General features: G+C 40.0%; 1 pseudogene across 1 annotated transcript; it reads left to right on the forward strand.

The window, feature by feature from the left end:
• Positions 1-238: 238 nt before the first annotated feature.
• Positions 239-22,163, forward strand: LOC149122618 (peptidyl-prolyl cis-trans isomerase-like 4 pseudogene; annotated as a pseudogene). The gene is made up of 3 exons (XR_016218791.1): positions 239-289; positions 1,125-1,196; positions 6,089-22,163. The product of XR_016218791.1 is annotated as a peptidyl-prolyl cis-trans isomerase-like 4 pseudogene (transcript).
• Positions 22,164-26,020: the final 3,857 nt, after the last annotated feature.

Below are 26,020 nucleotides of genomic sequence, written 5' to 3' on the forward strand. Positions count from 1 at the left end.
CTAGAAAAAAGGTATGTTGTGTGGAGAACAGGCCATGGGATAAAAGTGGATGCAACAAGTTCCATTAGGAGAATGTAATCATGACCCAGGAAGGTGGGGTCAGAGAGGCAGATGAGAATGAAAAGGAGTTGGATTTTGGATCTATTTGCTTGGAGAGGAAACTGTATTTACTGATGGACAGGATGTGTGTGGGGGAGAAAAAGAGGAGGACAGGATTAGGGCCTGAGCAACTGGATACATGGAGGAGAAATTTACAGACCGGAAGGCTCTGGGAGTCACGTGCCTCAAAGTATTGCCGGCTGCCAAGAGCAGTAAGAAAAAGAGAATTATGTCTTCCTTCTTCCATCTCTTCTCTCAGTTCTTCACAAATCTCTCAATTATCCACCTTCATCATGCATTTTTGTTCATTATTTTGTTCCTACCTCCATCCCCTCAATCTCCCTGCCCACTAATATTGCTTTGTGCTTTCTATGGCGCCCTCATGGTTGCTTTAAAAAAATTATCTTTGATGTAATTAAAATATTAGAACTTGAAAAACCCGTAGAGTTAACACTGGTATTCTCACATATACATCTCCCCAGAATCTTCCAGACCTGTTCCTACACTGCCTCAGGCTCAAAAATACTGTTTAACGAGGCTTTGAGGAAGACTTCATCTCCACTGCCAATAGATGACATTGCAGGAAGCTGAGAAAGGTTGACAGGAAGGCTAAACTCTCTTCCCTCACCCTGCCCTTCTGATCAATATCAAGCCTTATGATTTACCCATAGCTCCCTTCCTTCCTCGCTTTAATTCACTGCCTCCATCTCAGTGCTAGACAGGAGCAAGAGTGGATCATGAGGTTTCCATCCATTTTCAAAATTAACCTTTAACTTAGGAATGAAGACAAAAGAGCTTCTTGTTCTCAACCAACATTGCAAACCAGCTGGATGGTTTGGTAAAAGTGTCACCTGTTCTGGATGCTTCACTGGCTGATCTGCATGGCACTAGATAGAGCTTTCCTTTCAATAACTCAGGAAAATACACAGCCCTCAGCCATTTTCCTTCCCTTAGCAGGGAGAGAGCTTTGAAATGTTTTCTCACTCATCGTTTACCTGAATCTGTTTGCTGATAATTTCTGACAGGACAAAATGATCATCAGAACAAAATCACTCAAAGGATTTTCAGGTGCTGGGCTGCAGCTGGGGATTCGTTATGTAACTTTGGTTATGTGGCTCTTTCCCGTTTTCAGGCTGTGGAGCAGACACTGACTAATTAAGATGGGAGTTGATTTATGTGCTTGAGAATCCCAGCTGGCTGGGACAAGCATTGCTCACTCTGGGTTGCGAAATGTTCTCATTGCTTTCTTGATAATGTGGAGTCTTCAGTAGGTGATGATAATGACAGTTCACTTTCACCGTTCTCTGAGGGAGTAAATAAATGCTCAGTCCACAGTGCCTCAGTGCTCACGGCACCCATGGGACTCCCATCCAGCAGCTTGGATGCACCCGGACACTCCTGGGACACTCCCAGGGGCAGCCAACTCACTTCTGAGGGGCAGCCACTTGCTATGCTTCTGCAGGGTCTGAGTGACAGAGTCCCACAAGCATTGCCCCTCTCAGGGCTCCCAATGAGAGACCACATGACCCCAAGAGCAGCTAGAAAGAAGCCCATCCACAAGGCTACTCTCCTCCACGGTCAGAATTTCCCCTTCAGAGCCTGCCCTTTGCAGTTAAAAGACAGGCGTCATTTTCTATTACTTATTGTGCCTAAGATTATGATATTCCCCAGGATGCAACTCAAATAGGATCTACTCAGTATCCACTTGGATCTTACAGTCTAGTTTATTCCATTTCAATGGCTTCAATTTGGGTAAAATAATGCTAATATTAGTGATAACTTTCACTAATTACACAACTTATTCGATAAAATTTATTAGCTAGAAGTCAGAGCCTAATAGGGAAAGAAAGCCAAATCTATCATTAAAACAAGATGCTACAAATACCAGAGTAGAGCACAACTCGTTTACTTGGCCTCCCCAAGTCACCTTACCAGCTGAACCTTTCAGGGGCGTTGAGGCAGAAAACTTCAGGGCACTGAACACCTAACCGGGGGGAAGTTAAGGAGAAGGCTACTGCCGGAAAAACCTCTTGCTTTCTGGACTGTCCAAGGCTAGCCCAGCTGCACTGTCTTCATGAGTCCTTGGACAATACCTGTCCTCATTCTTAACCATTACTGTGGTGTGGCTAATGAGAGGTCTTGTGAATTTGACTTAATGAGTTGAAATAACTCAATGGCAATTAGTACATCTATTATTTTAATATGAATTAATGCTTCTAAAGCCCATGAAAAGAATTTAATTTCTAAAATAAGTTAAGCCCTTCCTATAAGTTCCTACTATTAACATAACTATTTTATTTTTTGGTATAAGTCACAAAGATTATCTTCCAAATCATTCCACTCACAGTGGACCTCAAGCAGCCAGGCTAAACGTAATGAAGTTTTATTGTAAATTGTTCTGAGTTTTTTTTTTTTTAATCCCAAGGAAAGGTTAGGAAGAGCTGATCTCCAGCTGGAATCAAATTCTAATTAATTGGGACTGGCGCTGTGGTACAGTGGATTTAGCCCTCGCTTACAGCTCCAGCATCCCACATGGACATCCATTCAAGTCCCGTCTACTCCACTTCTGATCTAGCTCTCTGCAGTGGAAGATGGCCCAAGTACTTGGGCTCTTGCACCCATGTGGGAGTCCCAGGAGAAGCTCCTGGATCCTGGCTTCAGATGGCCCAGCTCTGGCCATTGTGGCCATTTGGGGAGTGAACCAGCAGATGGAAGTTCGTTCTCTCTCTCTCTCTCTGCCTCTTCCCAACTCCCACCCCATAACTCTGCCTTTCAAATAAATAAATAAATCCTTAAAAAAATTCTAATTAATTGCATTGAGGTAGCTGTGGTTTGGTCCAAACCAACAGTAGTACCTCCTAGCCACAGGTCCTGCCTAACACAGCAAGGGGAGGAAGGCAGCCAGGGCTGCCCTTCCTGTGATCACTGTTGCCTTTGCACTTTCATCCATCAAGCAGAACACAGAATCAATAACCAGTTGGCTAGCAGGGTTTTTTAAGGTTATCACTCCTGATCCCTCATTTGATGGATGCTTAATGTTGATCAAATTGACTGAGAGTTGAAAAGTTGCCTTCTGTTGCAGGTTTGATGAGTTACCATTTTCTGCCAGATAAAGGAGTTTCTACAAAAAGAGAAAAATTACTTTCCTGGATCTGTTCTTGCTCTGCAGAAACAGAAATGCAGCTAAGAGGCTTAAAGTGGAAACACTGGACAACTCAAGTCTTTCCAAGGACTATACCCACTTCCAACAGAGAATTCCTCTTATTCTCTGTGTGTGTTTTGAAGCCATTGTATCTGTTTGTAGGAAAGTATATATAAAAGGCATTCTTTGGAGACTCCAAAGTAAATCAAAATCTATTACATACCTAGGGTCTGGTCTTAGAATAATGCTGAGTGAGAAACCACATTATCAACAGACTCAACCATGAAAGTTTTGATCCATTTTACAATGAATTCCAATTTATCCAAAATGTTTCCAGATTCTTCACATTTTCAGATTATAAAAGAGATGCCAGAGAATGCTGGCATTAATAATGATATTTCCTCCTTTCCATGTTTGCAACTACATCTTCAACAGCAAGAAAGATATATACTAAAAGTAGCTTCAGAATTGCTAACCCAAGCCACTATGAAAGGCAAAGCTACTAAATAGCGCTTAATATTTATTAAAGTCATTATTTCTCTCTCTCTCTCCCTTTCCCTCTGTAACTCTTTCAAAAGAAATAAATAAATCATTGAAAAAAAGGGAGAAAAGGTTGTCAATATTAAGGAATTAGGGAAAATAAAACAATAGAACATATAAGGAAAGAGAACATAAAATTAGCATGTTAATGTTCTGGATAGGACCATCGGTTTGAGGTCTACATAGCTTGTTTACAAGGTTTGATATTGATATAATTATACAGCTCCTTTCCTTTCATTTATTTTTTAATACAATTCAAGGAGGAATACTTTCCTAGTGTTAAACTATCTTTTTATTCCTGGAATAAATCCACATTGATTATGATGTATTAGCTCTTATTATACACATGACTGGATTCTGTTTCCTATCATTTTGCTTTAAATTTGATCTTTGTTTAGGTTGCATTAATATTTTTCTTTTTCCTCCTAAGATGTCTGGTTTGCCACTGAGATTGAATTAAGCTATTGGAATGAATTGGGGAAATACTGATCTTTTATTAGTTTCTTCTTTTTAAGGTTTTATTTATTTATTTGAGAGGCAGAATTAGACAGAGAGAGGGAGAAACAGAGAAAGGTCTTCCATTCACTGGTTCATTCCCCAAAAGGCCTCAATGGCTGGAGCGGAGCTGATTCGAAGCCAGGAACCAGACTTCTGCTGAGTCTCTCACATAGGTGCAGGGGCCTAACCACTTGGGCCATCTTCCACTGCTTTCCCAGGCCTTTTAAGCAGAGAGCTGGATCAGAAGAGGAGAAGAAGGGACATGAATCAGCACCCATATGTGATGCCAGTGCTGCAGGCAGAGGTTTAACCTACAGTGCCAGCCCCTTTTTATTAGTTTCTAGTTTTATTTCATGAAAGTAGAATGATTTGTTCCTTCAAAGCTTGTTAGAACATGCCTGTAAAAATCATCTGGGTTGGTGTTTCCTTTCTGTGAAAATTTTAACTTTTATTTATTTCCCTTAAGGATTTTGGGCCAGTCATAATATTTCTATTCTGAGAATGTTTCAGGGGATCACATTTTTCTAAAAACATGCCTATCTTGTATAAGTTTCCAATTTTATCACCATAAAAGTATTCATAATGTTTCTTTATTTTCTTTTAGTTTTAATTATATCCCTTTTCATATTTCCTATTACTATGTTTTTCCTTCATTAATCACACCAGAGATTTGGATATTTTATTAGTCTCCTCCAAGGACCAACTTTGACTCTGTTGATGATCTTTAAGAGACATTGCTTTTAAAAATTGTCATGCACTTAATTTTATGTTCTTGTTTTGTATACATTCTATTGTTTTATTTTCCCTAATTCCTTTATATTGACACTTAATCATTTCTTCTTTTTTTAAAAAAAATTTTATTGACTTATTGATTTTGAAAGAGTTACACAGAGGGAGGGAGCGGGAGAAAACTACTATCCACTGGTTCACTGCCCAGTTAGTCACAACAGCCAGTACTGGGTCAGGCTGTACACCCCATATTAACACAAAGCTCACAATGCCTTTTTATTATTTTATCTTTAAATAGAAACTATCTTCTAATGCATGCATTCTCAATGTGTTTATGCTGCAATCCGAGGGGGCAAAATATAGTCCTTGAAAGTTGAAAAAAATGTTCAATATTACAGTGGCTATTATTCCTCCCAAAGTCCAGGGAACACAAACAGATATACAGTGTATCTATAGTGTTAAAATTCAAGGGTGAGGGGGGTTTGATTATAGGAAAATGTTTAAAAAGGAACCTCAATGGAATAATTAAAAACAGATTGAGAAACATTATTTTATTTTTTAAAAAAGATTTATTTATTTATTTGAAAGGCAGAGTAACAGAGAGGCAGAGAGAGAGAGAGAATATCTTCCATCCACTGGTTTACTCCCCAAGTGGCTGGAGCTGGGCTGGTCTGAAGCCAGGAGCTTCTTCCTGGTCTCTCACGTTGGTGCAGGGGCCCAAGGACTTGGGCCATCTTTTACTGCTTTCCCAAGCCGTAGCAGAGAGCTGGATAAGAGTGGAACACCCAGGACTTGAACTGGTGCCCATATGGGATGGCAGCACGCAGGTCTTTACCTGCTATGCCACAGCGCCAGCCCTGATAGACATTATTTTAAAGAGATTTAAACAGTAAAGAAAAAAGATTTTCAGTTACCCACAACAGGTAGTTCTCCTTTCCAATACTATTCATTCCTTTCTGGAGATCCAGATTTCTACCTGACAGTTTTTTTTTTTTTTCTGCCTGAAGGACTTCCTGTAGAATTTCTTAGAATGCAGGTGGTTTCATGATGAGTTCTTCCAGCTTTTGTTGATGTGAAAAGTCTTTATCCTTACTTCTGAAAGATATTTTTTATTATAATTATTGCCTTATTCACAATGTACAGAGGGATTTTATCATACAAACTGGTGATCCTACAGGCACTGGTCGTGGAGGAGAGTCTATTTTTGGTCAACTGTACGGTGATCAAGCAAGTTTTTTTGAGGCGGAAAAAGTGCCAAGAATTAAACACAAGAAGAAAGGCACTGTGTCCATGGTGAACAATGGCAGTAATCAGCATGGATCTCAGTTTCTTATCACTACAGGAGAAAATCTAGATTACCTTGATGGTGTTCATACAGTGTTTGGCGAGGTGACGGAAGGCATGGACAGTTAAGAAAATTAATGAGACCTTTGTTGACAAGGACTTTGTACCATATCAAGATATAAGGATAAATCATACAGTGATTTTAGATGATCCATTTGATGACCCTCCTGATTTATTAATTCCTGATCAATCACCGGAACCCACAAGGGAACAATTAGATAGTGGCCAAATAGGAGCAGATGAAGAAATTGATGATTCTAAAGGAAGATCAGCTGAAGAAGTAGAAGAAATAAAGGCAGAAAAAGAAGCCAAAACTCAAACTATTCTTCTAGAGATGGTGGGAGACCTACCTGATGCAGCTATTAAACCTCCAGAAAATATGCTGTTTGTTTGTAAATTGAATCCAGTGACCACAGACGAGGATCTGGAAATAATATTCTCAAGATTTGGGCCAATAAGAAGTTGTGAGGTTATCCGGGATTGGAAGACAGGAGAGTCCCTCTGTTATGCTTTTATTGAATTTGAAAAGAAAAAAGATTGTGAGAAAGCGTTCTTTAAAATGGACAATGTACTTATAGATGACAGAAGAATACACGTGGATTTTAGCCAGTCTATTGCAAAGGTTAAGTGGAAAGGAAAGGGTGGGAAATACACTAAGAGTGATTTCAAGGAGTATGAAAAGGAACAGGATAAACGCTCTAATTTGGTCCTGAAAGATAAAGTAAAACCCAAACAGGATGCAAAATACGATCTAATCCTAGATGAGGAGGCAGAAGACAAAGTCCAGTCACTCACACACCAGTAAAAAACACAAGAAGAAAAGCCGGCACTGCTCTGAAGAGAAGGAAGATGAGGACTACATGCCGGTCAAAAATACTAACCAGGATATCTACAGGGAGATGGGGTTTGGTCACTATGAAGAAGAAGAAAGCTGTTGGGAGAAACAAAAGAATGAAAAGAGAGACCGACCTCAGAACCAAAGTCGCAGCCGATCTCGAGAAAGGGATGGCGACTGTAGCAATAGTCACAGGTCCAAGTACCACACTGACTCTTACGTAAGAGAGAGGGGTAAGAGGAGAGGCCGGAGCAGAAGTCCAAAGAAATCTAAAGAAAAATCCAAGTACAGATGAAAGCATGAGTGGGCACTGTAGAGTGCCAGAAAAACAGATGTTCAGATTGCGTTAGAGCAGTTATAGACTCCACTTGTCATTAATACTGAATCCACAGGGCAGTGGGCAATGAGAGTAACAAATTGGCCGGTTTTTTTTACATTAATTTTATTGCTATACATAAATGTCCATCTTCATTTTTAAAGTTCTTCACATTTTCAGTCTTTTTAAAAGTTAAGTATTTCAAACTACAGAAATACACAGCCATGTATATATGAAGCATAAGGAATAATAAATGTAAATATCTGTGTAGCCATCAGCCAGCTTAAAAAATGAACCAATACCTATACTTTAGAAGTCCTCTGTGTGGCCTCCCTCTTCAGTAATTGTTACTCTGAGTTTTGTCAGTCTTGCTAGTTGTTATAGTTTCACAATGTATGCTTGTATCCCTAAATGTAATGTTAATTTTTGTATGTTTTTAAATTTTATATAAATGGCTTAATGTATATTTATTCTTGTGACTTTCTTTTTGCAATTTAGTATTTTTAGAAACTCACTCATTTTTGCTGTATAGTGAATGAATTTACCACAATTTATACATTCTGTTGATGGACATTTGGGTTTTGTTTGTTTGTGTGTTTGCTGTTGCAAACAACACTGCTATGAACATTATCTGGGAGTGATACTATCATCTTGGTCTTTACCAGACAATGCCACATTCTGTTTCAAAGTGACTGTCTAGTTTGTAGCCCTACCAGCACATAAGTGTTCCTTTTGTTGCCCATCATTTGTAATACTTAGTAATTTCAAATTTCAACAATTTTGCCATTTAGTGGATGTTGAGATATTTTATTGTGATTTAAGGTTTTGTCACTGGTTTTAAGCAATTTGATTATGATGTGCTCAGTGTTTCTTCTTCTGTATTTGTTTACTTACGGATTTATGGTTTATCATCAAACGTAGAAAAAAATAGCACATTTCTGCAGTTACATTTTTCTGTCTCTTTGCTACCTCTCACTCTTCTGGGGTTCAATCACTGTTAGGTCACTTGACATCTCATAGCAGTTGATACTATGTTCAATTTTGTTGTCTTTGTCCTGTCTCTGTTTTCATTGCTGTGTCAAGTTCATTATTTTTTTTTTTCTGAAGTGCCTCATCTCCTATTCGTACTACCCATGTATTTTTTACCTCAGACTTTATATCTAATCTTTTCCTTTTTTTTGGACTTTCGGAGTATACATGTATGTATAATACCTGTTTGTTCATTCTACATATGTATCATTCTTCTGTGTTTGTTTATGTTGATTCCCCCTAGCCCCTGACCTTCAACCTGATACTGAGTTATAACTTTTACCTATAGTTTTTGGTTTTTACATTGTGCTGGAGTTTTCGATATTCCTTTAAACATCTTGAGTTTTGTTCTGGGACATGTAAGTTATTTGGAAACAGTTTTATCCTTCCTTAGCCTGCTTTATAAGCTTAGGTGAGATGGGACCAGAACCGCCTCTAATCCAGGGATGATTTGGCCCTCTGTTGAGGTAATCGCCTTCTGAGCAGTCTTCGCTTACACTGTTTCTCCACCCTGGCCATTAGGGACATGAAGTACTCTGAGTTCTATGCGAGCTCATATTTTACCTCCTGTTCCTTTCTGGTTTTTCTTTCCTGGCTGTGGGTACTTTCTTCACACGTAAACACTGGTGTTTAGCTGAAGGCCCAAGGAAAGCCTCCATAGCTCTCTCCTCTGCAATAGTTTTCCTTCCAAATTTTACATTGGCTTCCCTAAATTCTCTGCTCAGGGAGATTCCCAGGCTCTTTTTGGATTTCCTTCCCTAGCCTGTGCTACAGCTTGCAAATTCCATGTAGTAGGGCCTACCTTGCTTGTTTTTCTTCTTAAGAGTAGTTGTCCTGGGTGGGCATTTTACCTACTGGTTAAGATGCCCATTAACATGCCTGCATCTCGTCATGGAGTACCTGGGTTCCAGTCCCTGGCAAAGCTCCTGTTAGCTTCCTGCTCAAGTGCACGCAGGGAGGCAGCAGTGATGGCTTGAGTAGCTGGGTCCCAGCTGCTCAGGTAGGAGCCCTGGATTGCATTCCCAGCATCGGCTCAGCCCAGTCCCAGCCATTTGGAGATTGAACCAGTGTACGAAAGCTTACTCTTTATCTCTCTGCCTCTCTGATCAGTTAATTTTAAAAAAGTCACTGTTGTATACTGGATATTGTCCAATGTCTGAAAATTTTGTTGTATACATATTGTAAAGGTTTTTACTTGCTTAAGATGGCAAAGTTAATTATTTCATGGCATCTTCATCATGTTCGCTAGTTTATTTCCTATAAATTGGAAGTTCTGCTTGTTTGATTAGAATTAGGTTATACATTTTAGGCAGAAAATTAAGTTTAATCATAAACTTACTAGCCTTTCTTGCTGTATTTTATGCTTTTTGTATTTTAAGAAATCCTTACCTATCCTGAACTAATAAAGATATTCTAAAAAAAATTTAAAAAGAAAGATTTTTTGCTATATATAGATATCTAGACTGATAATTTTCTCACAGTACTGTAAAACTGTGGTCTCATCGTCTTCTGCTTTGCATTGTTTCCAAGAAAATATCTGTTGTTATCCCTCTCTATAAATAATCTGTTTTTCCCCATTCCTCTCTGGCTGCCTTCCTCCTTATAAAATTGAAGCAATTTAATCATATATGTTTTGGAGAGATTCTTGTAGTTTTATAATTTATCAAATTTGGAAATTTTTCATTGTTTTGAGTTTTTAAAAACAGATTTACTGGTATATAATTCACATCATACAATTAACTCTTTTAAAATGTAAAATTCAATGGCTTTTAGTATAGTCATAGAGTTGGACAATCAATTTTCATTTTCATCACCCCAAAAAGAAATCAGTCCCCACTGTCAATCACTTCCCAAAACCCCAAACTATAAGTCCTAGACAACCATAATCTATTTTCTCTTGCTACAGACTTGTCTATTCTGGATTTAAACAAAAAAAGGAACCATACAATAAATGTCTTCCATGACCGCCTTCTTTCACTTCATGTAATATTTTCAAAATTTACCCGAGTTGTAGCATGTATCAGTATTTCATCTCTTTTTATTGTTGATTAATATTCTATCAAACGGATATACCACATATTATTGTCCATTCATCAATTTATGTTCATTTGGGTTGTTTTCATTTTTAAACTATTAAGATTAATGCAGTTATGGACATGTGTGTACAACTCTTTTTATGTATATACATTCAGTTCTCTTACCTATACACCTAGGAGTAGAATTTCTGAGTCACATGGTAATTCTCAGTTTAACTTTTGAGAAACCACTAAACTGTTTTCTACAATGACCACACAAGTTTATTTTCCCACCAATAGTGTATGAGAGTCCTAATTATTCTACATTCTAAATACCATTCCTTTAATTTTTGGCTTGTCTTTTAGTATCATAGATAAGTAAGTCTAATCAAGGTCACAAATATCCATGCCTCTTTTCCTTTAACAGAGTTTAGTTTTTGCTTTTACATTTAGTTATTTGATCCATTCTGACTTAATTTTTATATATGGTATGCGGAAGGGCTTCAACTTCATTCTTTTTCATGGGCTATCCACCTGTCCCAGCACCAGGCGGTGAAGAAACTATTCTTTCCCTAATTGAATTGTCTTGATGTTCTTGTTGAAAATCAACTGACCACTAACTGTGAGGGTTTCTTTCTGATTCTCAATTTTATCCCATTCATTTAAATGCCTAATCTCAAGGCAGTGCCACACTATCTTGAAAAGTACCAGTGAATAGTAAGATACAATAGTTACTGGTTTTTATATACCTAATTTAACAGCAACAACTTCTACAGAGTTAAAACTACAGAAGATGCAAGTAGAAAATGACAAACACAGCAAAAAAGAGGAGAATTTAGTATACTTCTAATAGTCTGAAACCGATCATATAGATAAAAATTAGTAAAGCTATAGAACACCTAAATAACAGCTATCAAAATAGAATTTATAGTTAGACATCAAACTCTGAGCCACAACAATAGAGTGTACATTTCTATTTCAAGCAATCATGGAATATTCAAGAAAACTGACTATAATTAGACCACAAACAAACAAAATACTATTAACTTTTGGGTCAAAGGAGAAACATATGATAAAATGATAATTTCTAATAATGACAGTGGAAACAGTATATATCAGAATCTGTGAAATACAACAATTATCAGAGGAAAGGTTCCTGCATTAAATGTCCTAGTGAGGTTGAGTGCTTGGCCTAGCAGTTAAGACGCCAGTTGGTATGCCTCCATCCCACACTGGAGTGCTTGCATTTGATACCCACCTATGCCCCCTAACTCAAGCATCCTGCTAATGTGTACCATGGGAGATGGCAGTGATGGCTCAAGTGACTGGGTCCCTAACATCCGCATGGGAGACCTAGATGAGTTCTCAGCTTCCATCTTTGCTCTTGGCCATTGTGGGTATTTAGGGAGTGAGCCAATAGATGGAAGCTCTCTATCTGTCTATCATCACTCAGTCTCTCAAATAAATACAAAATTTAAAAACTAATTCTCAAGCTATTAAATATTTAAAAGTAAAAAGGAATTAATTAAAGATCTAATTTTTTAAATCTACAAAAAGAACAAAAGGAAAACCAAAACACTTAATAAAAAGTGTTAATAAAAAAAAAGTGTTAATAAAAAGAGGCTGGCGCGGCAGCTCAGTAGGCTAATCCTCCACCTGCGGTGCCGGCATACAAGGTTCTAGTCCCAGTCGGGGTGCCTGATCCTGTCCGGGTTGCCCCTCTTCCAGTCCAGCTCTCTGCTGTGGCCCGGGAAGGCAGTGAAAGATGGCCCAAGTGCTTGGGCCCCTGCACCCCATGGGAGACCGGGAGAAGCACCTGGCTCCTGGCTTCAGATCAGGGCGATGCGCTGGCCGCAGCGGCCATTGGAGGGTGAAACCACGGTAAAGGAAGACCTTTCTTGCTGTCTCTCTCTCACTGTCCTGTTAAAAAAAAAAAAGTCACCAGACATTAATGACTTAGACAATAGAAAACCAACAAGACTAACAAATCAAGAAGTAATTCTTTTAAAACTCAACAAAATAAGTACACCACCACAGAGCATAAATATACAAAAGTATCTATAACAAAAGGGAATAACTAGCTGACAAAACAGGTAAAGAAAAAAGCCAAGACTACTTTGCACAAATAATCTACAAATGATTTAAAAACCTAGATGAAAAATTTAATTTTTAAAGGTACTTTAAAATTTTGATCCCGTGAATATTGTGACTCCATAGCAAGAAAAGAAAATTACAGAAGGACTTTACTTGTGAACATGGAGAAAATGCTCTTATGTAAAACTAAAGGCTCTTAACATCAAGGGTCCTTGGGGCAATGCAAATTCAAACTATACTGTGATATTATCCCCACACAACAGAATAATCAAAATTTTAACAATCTTGCAATACAAGTGCTGGAGAGGATGTGGAACATCAGTATTTTGGTTCCCCAAAAGCAGATGATTAGACAAATTTCAAGTACAAGAAAATTATGTGTGATCTGATCTAAAGAAACATTGCTATAGATGTGAAGAAGGGAGAGAGATGGAGGAAGGGTAGCAGATAATAAAGTAAATTATATCCTAGGAGGCAACAGATAATGGCCTAAGTACTTTGGTCCTTACCACCCATGTGGGAGAATGGATGGAGTTCTATATTCCTGTCTTTCCTCTGGACCCATTCTGGCTATTGCAGGTTGCAGGCATTTGGGGAGTAAACCAGCAGATGAGAGCTCTCTATCTCTCTTCCCCTTTCAATTACATGAAAATAAATACACTTAAAAAATAAATACAGTGTGCCTTATCAAGCAAGTTACCACCGTGTGTAATTGAAGTGACCCCCTGAGAACTGAGAGACGCTATAGAACACTTCCTCAAGAGGTATCCTATCTGAGGGGAGCAGGTGCTGAGGGGTTTTTATACCAAGTCCTGTCAACAGGACTGTTTGATAGCTACTCCCACTAGCAGTAACTTTCTAGCATTTTCAGCCTGACCATCGTGTGGGCAGTGCAGGTCCCAGCCTCAAGAGAAAGCACTGGGACAAACAGGGATGTAGTCACCACAACTGGAAAACAGGAGGCGTGCGTTACAACCCACAGTGACTACTGAACGAAGGTTTTGGGAGCATCTTCTAAAGTGAAATATGCCCTCTAACTATTCTGAGACATTTGCCCATTGGGAATTCCTGCACTTGTGCACTAAGAGATGTACAATAGTGCACAATAATGCTCATAGCACCTTATTCATGAGAAGGAAAAATGGAAATAATCCAAACGTCTACCAATGAGTAGATAAATAAATGGTAGAACGGATAAATTCATATAATACATTAATTTAAAAATCTACTAAGATATACAACACGCTTTAATCTTTTTTATTAAGATTTCTTTATCTATTTGAAAGACAGAGCCACAGAGAAAAACAGAGAGAGAGGAGAAAGTCTTCTATCCACTGGCTCACCCCCTAAATGGCTGTAACAGCCAGAGCTGTGCAGATCTGAAGCCAGGAGCCAGGAACCAGGAACTTTTTCTGGGTCTCCTACACAGGTGCAGGGGCCCAAGGATTTGGGCCATCTTCTACTGCTTTCCCAGGGCACAGCAGAGAGCTGGATCTGAAGAGGAGCCACCAGACACAAACCAGCACCCATATGGGATGCTGGCACTGCAGGCAGTGGCTTTACCAGCTATGCCACAGCACTGGCCCCCAACATGCTTTAATCTTAAGATCATAATGTCAAACAAACGGCCAAGGACCCAAAAACACACATGATGGGATTTCATTTATATAAGGTACAAAATCTGACCCATGGTGACACAACTTAGAAAACTGACATTTTGGAGTTGTAGTAACTAGGAAAGAGCAAGAGAGTGACTCCTGGGACGCTGGCAATGTTCTGTCTGGACCTGAATTATAATTACACTGGTATATACATTTGCAAAAATTCTTTAAGATGTTAAGATTTGTGCACTTCTCTGTTTGTAAATAACTTCAACAGAAAGGTTTTTAAAAATCTTATTTCCTTTCTCTTTCCACTGAATAAAACCAATAACCAATCCAGTAGCAAGTCACCACCTGAGCCAAGAATGTGGTTTCTAAATATTACTTCCCATTTAAAGGACAGGAATTTTTAGAGAAAGGGCTGATTCTAAGTTTGAGACAGGAAATGTAAGAGATGAGGCTGAAAAACATTCTTACTAAAAAACAAGGATAATATTAAACATTACTGTACTGCGTCAAAGGGATTCATGAGCTGTCCTGAATAATATCACACTGATCAAAGGTAAGAAACTTGCGTATTAAAATATGAAATGGAATAAAACACACCAAATATGCTAATACCTATGAGTTAATTCATAACATCATCAAACACAGGCTCCTGGCTTTGACCTGGCCTAGCCCCAGCTATTAGGGGCATTTGAGATGTAAATGGAAGATCTCTTTCTGTTTCTGTCTCCATCTCTCTCTCTCCCTTTCTCTTATCTCTGCGTGTATCAATGTCTTTGCCCTTCAAAGAACAAATACATAAATACTTAATGCTATTTAAAATGCTTTTAATTGCAATGAAAGAAATAAGATAGAAGGGGAACCTGCAGATTAGAAGAGATTTAACAAGGGCCTGCGCTGCAGCGGAGTAGGCTCATGTCCTGGCTGCTCCACTTCCAATCTAGTGCCCTGCTAATGGCCTGGGAAAGCAGTGGGGGATGCCCCAAGTGCTTGGGCCCCTGTGCTCACATGGGAGATTTGGAGGAGGCCCAGAGGAAACCCTGGCCCAGCCCCAGCCATTGCGGCCACTTGGGGGAGTGAACCTTTCTGTTTCCTCCTGTCTGTAACTCTGCCTCTCAAATAAATAAAATCTTTTTTAAAAAGAGAGAGATTTAACATACATCAATCAGTTAAAACATATATGCCTCATTTTTTTTCCAATTCAATATACTAACCATAGGAAAATAAATAACAAGAGGCAATACCAAGAAAATGTAAATACTTACTGTATATTAGAGTATTATTATATTTTAGGTGTCATAATGACATGTGGGTTTTTTTTCTTTTAGAGATTCATACTAAAAAATTTACAGATGAAATAACACGTATGGCAATCACTACAAAACAATATGGAAAGGATGGTGATGTGGACAAAGATTTAACTATGTTTGGATAATCTGAAACCAGTATATTTGTTTACTGGGGTTGCCATATCAAAATGCCACAAGGTAAGTAGGTTAAACAGAAATTTATTTATCATAGTTCTGGAGGCTAGATACCCTCGATCAAGGTTTTGGCAGGCTTGCTTCCTTCGGAGGCCTCTCCCTATGGTTCACAGACCAGAGCCTAGGTCTTATGAGTTGCTTGCAAATGATTTTTTTCCCTCCAGCAATCTGTCTCCTTTCTAGTTGGAAGTTCTTTCTCTTGAGAATCTAGGTGAAAACTGGGTATTAATTGTCTTTAATATTAACATTCTAACACTGAAAAATGAGCTTGTTTGCTCCTAATAAGCAAGTGATTCTGTGCCTGTAGTTCTTCAAGTTCACAAGTATTCTCATAGGTGTTCTGGTGATACTATATTTTTTAAAATGTGCTACTGTATATATTCAGCCTTAAAAAGAAAGGAAATTTGAGCCCATGCTACAACATGGATGAACCTTGGAGACACTGTGCTAAGCAAAATAAGCCACTTGCAAAAGGACAAATACTGTATGATTCTACCTGTAGGAAGGACCTCATGTGGTCAATTTCATAGAGACAGAAGGTAGAAGGGAGGTTGTCAAAGCCCGGGGGAAGGGAGAATGGAGTTAGTGTTTAATCAGCTGGGAGAGATGGAAATGTCCTGGAGATGGATGGTGATGATGGTTGCATAGCAATGTGCTTATACACTGAATTGAATGACACTGAATTGCATACTATAAATCAGTTAAGACGGAGCTGACATTTGGTCTAGCGGTAAAGATACCACTCGAGATGCCCGAATCCCATTATCCGAATGCCTGGGTTGGAGTTTCAGCTCTACTCCCAATTCTAGCTTCTTGCTAATGCAAACCCTGAGAGACCTGTAACAGGTGAAGATGGCTCAAGTACTTGGGTCCCTGCCACACACCTGGGAGACCCAGATGGAATTCTCAGCTCCTGGCTTCTGCCTGGCCCAATTCTGGCTGTTACGAGCATTTAGAGAGTGAACCAGAAGATTAAAGATATTTCTCTCTTTCTCTTAAATAAAGAAAAAGTAAATAAATATTTAGAAACAAAAGATGGTTAAGATGGTAAATTTTATGATATATATATATAAAACACTGTAAAAACATACATACATATACTGTAAAATATCAGTCATATAAGGAAAGACAACCCCTGTGTAAGCAGTTTGGTAGACTCATGGTATATTTCCTTCCTGTTGCTGCTAACAAATGTCCACCAACTAGGTGGTTTAACACGTATTTATTCCCTTACAGTTCTGGAGAAATAGGTCAGCAGTCTAGGGGTCAGTAGGGCTGCCCTCTCTCTGGTGGCTCTAGGGCTAATCTGCTCTCCCGCTTTCTGAAGCTTCTAGAAGCTATCTGCCTTCCTTGGCTCACAATCCTTTCCTCCACCTTCGAAGCCACCATAAAAGCTTCAGTCATGGTGACACTGCTGCTTCTGTGTCACATCTTCCTCTACCTCCCTCTTCTAAAGACATTTTGGACTGCATAAGTAGGATACACAGGTTCTGAGGGCTTTTTAAAGATTTATTTATTCTTTCACTCATTTATCATTTATTTGAGAGAGATCTTTCATTCATTCATTCATTCATTCATTCAGAGAGATCTTCCATCCACTGCTTCATGTCCACAATGCCCACAACAGCTGGGTCTGGGCCAGGCTGAAGCCAGGAGCTCAGAACTTCATCTGGGTCTCCTACATGGATGGTAGTGATGCAAGTACTTCAGGTATCACCTGCTGCCTCTCAGGGTGTGCATTAGCAGGAAGCTGGACTCTGATATGGGATATGAGTGCCACCAAGCAGCGGCTTAACTGCTGCACCACAACACCTATCTAGTTCTGAGGATTTAGACATAGATACCTTCTAAGGCCATTATCAGCCTGCCCATGCAAGTGGACAGAAGGAAAGAAAAGGAGAAATACAGGGGCCAGCATTGTGGTGCAGTAGGCTAAGCCAACACCTGCAATGCTGGTATCCCATTCTGGGAGCACGGGTTTGAATCCTGGCTGCTCCACTTCTGATCTAGCTCCCTGCTAATGTATCTGGGAAAGCAGCAGAAGACAGCCCAAGTGCTTAGGCCCCTGCCACACATGTGGGAGACCCAGGTAGGGTTCCGGGTTCCTGGATTCAGCCCGGTCCAGCCCCAGCTGTTGTGCCATTTGGGGAGTGAACCAGCAGATGGAAGATCTCTTTCTCTCTCTGTCTTTCCCTCCCTCTTTGTAACTCTGCCTTTCAAGTTAATAAATAAATATTTTTTAAAAATGGAAATACAAAGATAATGGAAGGAAACATAATAAAACATCAATATTAGCCAAGTATAGAATATAGAATTATGAATTCTTTTCCTTGACTGAGTTTCATATGGTTTACAAATTTTCTTGCAATGAATCAATGAAAGAGTTTTATACTGAAAAAATGCAACATTTAAACGGCTTTCTTAATGCAAACATAGCTTAATACATTTGCTGTGCTTTTTCAGATTTGAAATGTGTTCCACTAAACCACCAGCATGCCTGGTATAGTTCTCCTAATGACCAAGGAATCAATTTGTAAGATGTTCAACTCTACCACAGAACTGTCTGTAGCTGTAGATCCAGAAGAAGTTGCCCACTTTTGACTTTCCTCAGGAAAAGTCAAAATAAAACCTCCTCTACAAAAAAAGGTTATTAGACAAAAATATGTGATGCTACAGTTACAATAAGACAGTTGGCAAAAGCCAGCAAAGCACCTTCTCTGAATTCACAGCACAAGTGGCCTTGATGATACCAATGAGCTCATCTACAAAGGTTACAGCTGCATCTGGGAAATTTCCAGTCTCACATAGTTAGGTGTCCTGTCCTTAAACTTCCCTTGTGGCACTGGCATTCATAATTAGACTTGTACATGTTGTCGAACTAAGGAAGTTACTTTGATGTGGTGTTACATTCACTTTTTTTTTTTTTTTTAAAGAATGGTTTGGTGAAGAACTGAGAAAATTAAACACTTCCCAAGGGTCTTCAGTTGATGAGGATTTGTCTTTAAACCAGGCACTGTGGGTTTTTAAGGCAATGCTTTCTGTGGATGACTGCACTTGAGTTCTTGCAACGTTCTATGAGGTCAGTGCTAGCATTACGGTCACTTACAGGTGAAGAAGCTGCAGTGTGGAGAGGCCATGTAACCTGCCCACAGTCCTCCAGCAAGTAATCGTCAGAGGCATGAGGGAGGCACTGATGAGACAACACAGAATGCTATTTATATACTTCAGAGAATTGTACACCTTTCTCAAAAGGCAAGTCTGATCCAGGAGTACCTAACAGAACCCTTCACTTAGGTGAGACTAGTTAATAAACATCTAAGCATCTGCTTTCTTCAAACTCTAAAGTTTCTAAAACACACAAAGAAAGTGGAAGATAGTTCTTGCCCTTTTAAATATCTTACGAGATAACTGGGGAGATAGTACTTATTCCTTCTGATGTTAAGTAGAGTTATGAATCAATCGGTACCCTCAAAAACAATACAAGAGCAACTAAAGGCCAAGGTATACAAACTGAGGAGTGAGGAGGGTGAGGGTTGGTAATTGAAAGAAATTTGGTGGTTGACGGCATTTCTCTTTCCTAGGTATTTGCAGATATAGCATAAAGGAGTAATGAGATGAAGAAAGTTCTACAGATTTTATTCATCATAAATAGCTGTTAATGACTGAGCCTAAAAGACATTTCAAAGTGAGTTGGGGTTACTGTTAAATATAGTCACCCTGCTGTATTCACAATAGCTGATTATATATTTTCTGAGCACATACAAGAGAAGAGCTTGAAGGCTCCAATCATAAACTAATGACAAGGAGAAGGAAACATTAATTATCCTGATTTGATCAGTATACAGTATACACATGTATTGAAATGTCACACTGTATCTCATAAATCTGTACACCTTATAGTTAACCAATGAAAGGCAGAGAAACAAAGATCTTCCATCCACTGGCTCACTCCCCAAATGCCCACAACAGCTAGGGATGGGCCAGGAGCTTCCATGTGGGAGACAGTGACCAAGATATTTGAGCCATCATCTGTTGCCTCTTAGAATGTTGAACATTAGCAGAAAGCTGGATGGGGAGAAGAGGAGCAGGGACGTGAACCAGGCATTCTGACATGGGATGCAGGTGTCCAAAGCAGTGACTTAACCATTGCACCAAACACCTGCCCCTCCCCTCCCCAAAATCCTTTTAAAATGTTCATGGGTGGGCATTCAGCCTAACGGTGAAGACATCTTTGTCCCATATTGGAGTGCCTGGGTTCAATACCTGGCTCTGGTTCCCAAATCCAGCTTCCTGTTAATACAGACCACGGGAGGAAGCAGTGACTGTTCAAGTAATCAGATTCCTGCCACCCATGTGGAAGAGCTGGATTGAGTTCCCATCTCCTGGCTTTGGTCCTGGCTTAGCCCCAGTGGTTGCAGGCATTTGGAGAGTGAACAAGCAAATGGGAGTTCTCTGTGTATCTGTCTCCCTTTCTGATTCTCTGCCTCTCAAATAAATAAATATTTTAAAATGTTTAAAGAGACAGAAAATGCTAACAAACCTGATTTGTTCTTCATACACTGAATACATGTATTGACGTACCTCACTCTACTCCATAAATATGTATAATTAAAATAGTAATAAAAAACTATCACTTCGAAAAAATGTGAGTTGTGAGCTTTTTTTTTTACTTATGTTAATGTGAAATTTTTGACTCCTTGGAAGCTGTATCAATGCTCACAAAGCAAAATTTTAGAAAAGAAAAATGGGGGATGACCAAGAAGGAAATCATGATTTAGAGCAATGGCAGGAAGCAGAGCTACATCTATTAATCTCTAAAGAGCAGTGTGCTAAATAAATGGTTTCTCTTTGGAAGGCAGATGTTTATCAGTAAACATTGCTCCTGAGCGCAGTTTGTTAATCTGCAGGGGGAGATATTGGGCACTTTTGTTTGCAGAAGGTCAAGATAAGGAAGGAGGAGGCTTGACAGTTGCTCCTGGCCCTGTGTTTCTCAAGCAACATTGCAATGTGTTTATGCTCTTGGTTCACCACAGCCTCTCCTTGCTAAGAAAAAGAACAATGCACACACACACATACCCATGGCCCACACATGTGTTAAGTGTGTGCACGAGCATGTACAAACACTTTCCCTGATTCTGGTACAGCAATGAAGAGATTAAAATTCAGAAAGAGTTCTGTAGCAGGACACCATGCTGGTGTTTTTCAACAGTAGTACATAGCATCCTGGTCTGAAGCCACGAACAAGAAGACACGAATCCGGGCTTGCTTGATGAAATCTAAACCTGGAGGTGCTAAGGGGGCAAAGTGAAAGAAAGGGCTGAGTTTTCTCAGTACTGGTAACTGCACTTAGAAGCAGAAGCAGAAGCAAACCTTGGGACACAGGCCTGAAATACACTCAGACAGTACAGTGTTCTTCAGAATCACACATGGGGGAGATGTTTGGCACAGTGGTTAAAATGCCACTTGAGACACCCACACTCTGTATCAATTGTCTGGATTCAAGTCCCAGCTCTACTTCTGTTCCCAGCTTCATGGTAACATGCACCCTGGGAAACAGCAAGTAAGCACTCAAGAAGTTGAACCCCTGCCATTCCGTGGGGGACCCAGATTGAGTTCTTGGCTCTTAGCTTTGGCCTGGCGCTGAATGTCGCAGGCATTTGGGGAGTGGACCAGTGGATGGAAGCTCTGTTTCTGTCTCTCTCCGCCTTTCAAAAAGATAAACATTTAAAATAATAACAATCCATGGGTAACCAGGAGATGCCTCTTTTGCTTTTAAATCCACAGTGCAGTTTAAGGTTTGAGCAGGGGCTGGCATGGTAGCACAGCAGATTAAGCTACCGCCTGCAACAATGGCATCCAATATGAGCACCAGTTCAAGTCCCAGCTGCTCCATTTCCAACCCAGCTCCCTGCTAATGTGCTTGGGAGAGCAACGAAAGAGGCCTGGGTACCTAGGCCTCTGCCATCCATATGGGAGACCCAGATGGAGTGTCTGGCTCTTTGTTTTGGCCCAGCCCAGCCCTGGCTGTTGTACCATTTGGGGAGTGAACCAGTAGATGGAAAATCTCTCTCTCTCTCTCCCCCTTTCTCTCTGCCTTTTGAATAAATCTTAAAAAAAAAAAAACAGACTTGAGCAACACAAGGGACAAAGGAAGTCAATTCTCTACAAACTGCAGAAATTACTTTCCATGAGGGCAGGAAATTTTACTGTGCCACCATTGTATATTCAACCCTACTACAGGATGAACATAGAAATGAATGAATGTAAATTCCATATCATGGCAAATATTTCACTTCTTGGGGATCTCAGCCAAAGCAAGAGTAGCACCAATTTTCCCAGCCAGCCTTTCCTCAAGTACCATGACCACTACTGGAGCTCATTGGAAGAGAAGTTTAAAAGATGGATGTAACTGGTTTCTCCCCTATTGCTGCAAATCTTGGCTTGGCCCTAGTAATAGGTTAATTATTAAATCTGTAAAAAGTAGGAGATTTTTACCTGAAGTAAGTTACACAATTGGGTTGTATTCATAACGCCAAATCAATGGCGGTAACACACCTCTCCCACCAGAATGAGCACCCACACTCTTTTTCCCACAGAAGGTGCGCTTTATCTCTCTAGTGCTGGTAGGAAAATACTTGAATACAATCCTTTCCACTCTCCCCATTTTTTAGGGCAGTCATGACTCAACTACTCTTCCTTGCTCCTAAATATGCCCACAAATGTTTGCTACTAGTATTATCAAACCTTTTACAAAACTTACTCACATTTACCTCCATCTAGAAATCTCAACTTTCCCCATCCCCATACACCCTTCACATTTTCCAAGTGAAATTTAAAGGTGGCATCCCAAACCAAACCTCACTTTTCACTTGTTAAAACCCAGTAATTACTCTGCTGTCTTAAGTCTGACACTCCTGCTATTCTGATACAAATCATCCAAAATTAGCACTTTCATTCCCCCTCCAAGCCAAAGGCATTAAATGACTCAACCCTGCTATGCACCAGCCCCTTCAGCTTCCAGGGTTTGTGCTGACATCCTTGTCACGACACACTCCCTCATTTTGTAACCACTCTTCTCCAACATCTTTTCATTCACCCTGGTAAACCATTTTCTTTACTTCAGCACCCCTCTCTCTAGTTTAAACAGTGTAAGGCTTGCCTCTTTGGCTACATGGGGATGGATAGCAGAAGATATCTTGCTATCAGGCAAAATGGAGGAAGGAGGAATTCTGCTTAATCCACATTCTGTTTACAGGGGAGGGATCACATTTATCCTACTTGAGTAGCTAAACTTCAAACACAACAATTCGTATGGCAAAATGTATTTAAGTTGTACTGAATTTTAATGAGTCTTTGATGATTCAGAAGGTATTGCAGGAATAATGCAATACTTATGAGTCACCATTAGAAATATCTGTGATCATTGAATTGCAGGTTTTAAAAGACCAGTAAGAGGCCAGCGCTGTGGCATAGCGGGTAAAGCCACCACCTGCAATGCCGGCATCCCATATGGGCGCCAGTTCAAGTCCTGTCTGCTTCACTTCTGAAGCAGCTCTCTGCTGTGGCCTGGGAAAGCAGTAGAAGATGGCCCAAGGCCTTGGGCCCCTGCACCCATGTGGGAGATCTGGAAGAAGCTCCTGGCTCCTGGCTTCGGATTGGCCCAGCTCCAGTAGTTGCAGCCAATTGGGGAGTGAACCAGCCGATGGAAGACCTCCCTCACCCTCTCCCCTCTCCTTTCTCCTCCCCCTTACCCCCCCTCCCTTTTCCCTCTCTCTCTCCTTCTCTCTCTGTGTAACTCCAACTTTCAAATAAACAAACAAATCATTTTTTTTAAAAAGACCAGTAAAAGGGATGGGCCAGATTTGCTTCTGTGTGGTTGTCTCCTCGCATGAGGCAGCACAGGAACTCCCTGACTGCCTAAAGCAGCTCTAGACAGCATTAGCCAGCTCCTTGGTTTCTAGTCCTCTATGATTTACCCATTTAACCAATATTCTAGTTCCAACTAGAATTGCTAATTTTTTGGCTCTGCAACTAACTATCGTACATGATCAAATAGAATGGGTACTAGGACTGATACCCTGCTTCTACTTTCAAGTAAAGGTTTGTTTTCATCCCTTTTTCCCAGTTAATTGATGGTTAACTTCAACAACTGCAGCACAAGTTCTTACATAAGTTCTGTCTCTTGAGTTATTTGACCTACAGGGCAATAATGCTCAGAGTGGGATGTAGGATTAAGTTTTTAAATTATCTTTGGTTTACTGATAATTTTTTCAAATTACAAAAAAAGGTTGTATCCAAACTCATCTCCACACCAACCTGGAATGTACTAAAAATCTCATAGATGGACCAGTAAACTTAAAACTTACATAAACTTATATGCCTACTTCCTTCCTCCTATCATATAATCCAACAATGCAGGGCAGGGAGAGTATCCACTGGTTAATCACTGGTTGATATTTGATTCCTAATGTTGTTCAAGACTGAATGAATTTGAAGGCCCAGTGGAGATAAATGGGATTCTGCAGACCAGAAACCAGTCCTGGCTCAGCTGATAATCAAGTTATCACTTAGGTTTGCTGCATGTCAGCCTTCTCAATGGCTTTTAAATGTGTTTTAGTATTTAGCCACAGCACTGTAGGGAGAAATCTGATGACTATAAGGAAGGCTTTAAATAGGCAAGCCATTAAAATATGTCTTAGAGCGAATTGCTACCTTTACTGAAAACAGTTACATTATTTTAAAAATAACCAAGCACTTTGACACCAAGATTCTCCCTTGGAATCCTTCAAATTTTTCTTCATGTGCTCATTTTAACAGCGTATTTTTTTTTTGTCTGTTTTTTATTTTTTGACAGGCAGAGTGGACAGTGAGAGAGAGAGACAGAGAGAAAGGTCTTCCTTTGCCGTTGGTTCACCCTCCAATGGCCGCCACGGCCGGCGCGCTGCGGCCGGCGCACCGCGCTGATCCGATGGCAGGAGCCAGGAGCCAGGTGCTTTTCCTGGTCTCCCATGGGGTGCAGGGCCCAAGCACCTGGGCCATCCTCCACTGCACTCCCTGGCCACAGCAGAGGGCTGGCCTGGAAGAGGGGCAACCGGGACAGAATCCGGCGCCCCGACCGGGACTAGAACCCGGTGTGCCGGCGCCGCTAGGCGGAGGATTAGCCTAGTGAGCCGCGGCGCCGGCCTTAACAGCGTATTTTTAAAAACCAGCAATCTATCACATCAGGCTAAAATATTTTTAATTAGTGATATTTAGCACTATCCACCAAAACAACTGGATTTCACATATTTCCATTGAACACACAAAATAAATAAAACAATGTCATGTGATCAAAGATAGATAAGCATATTCTTCCAGATAACTTGGAATGAAATGCCACTTTTCTCTAGTACCAATTTTTCTCCACATGAAAGAACGCACAGGACTGGAAAAGCTCGAAGTTCCCTTTGCAACTGTTGTGAGCTTCACACTCAGCAGGTTGCACACATATTATGTAAGGCAGAGACTATGATAAACATCATTTATGAGCCTGTCTGGTTTTTACTTCTTCCATTTCCTAGAATACATAACTTCAAGGTCTCAAAAGTCATTTAACCTGAGACTCCTTCCTAGGCAAAAATCAGGCTGTACTAGTCTCCTCCTCTCCATGGGCTCACTTTCTGTGGGTTTAGTTACCCAGGATCAGCTTTGGTCTGAAATATTAAATGGGAATTTTTAGAAATAATTTTAAAAAGCTCAAAGTTTTAAAGTGAATGCTATTTTGAGTAACATGAGGAAATCTTCTATGTCCCAGGATGCACATCATCCCTTTGTCCAGCATATCCATGCTGTACACGCTTACCTGTCCATAACTCACCTAGTAGCCACTTGGGCTATTAGACTGACTGTTGTGGTATTGCAGTGCTTGTGCTCCAGTAATCCTTATTTCAATGAATAATGTCCCCCAAACACAAGAGTACTGATGTTGGCAATTCAGATATGCACAAGGAAGCCAGAAAGCACCTGCTTTAAGTGAAAAGGCAAAAAGTGCTCAACTAAATAAGGAAAGAAGAAGAAATTCATAGGCTGAGGATGTTAAGATCTATGATAAGAACAAATCTATCCATAAAACTGTGACAAATAAACTCACATTAAATTTGCTGTCACTCTTCAAAATGCAAAAGTTACAGCCACACTGGTATGACTAAGTGCTCTATTAAGATGGAGAAAGCATTAAATTTGTGTGTGCATACACAGGACTAAATACAGTAGAGGGTTCAGTATTACCCTTGGTTTCAGGCACCTACTG

The sequence above is a fragment of the Oryctolagus cuniculus genome, chromosome 13, assembly GCF_051225735.1.
Source record: "Oryctolagus cuniculus isolate XC-2025 breed Fujian yellow rabbit chromosome 13, ASM5122573v1, whole genome shotgun sequence".
NCBI lineage: Eukaryota > Metazoa > Chordata > Mammalia > Lagomorpha > Leporidae > Oryctolagus > Oryctolagus cuniculus.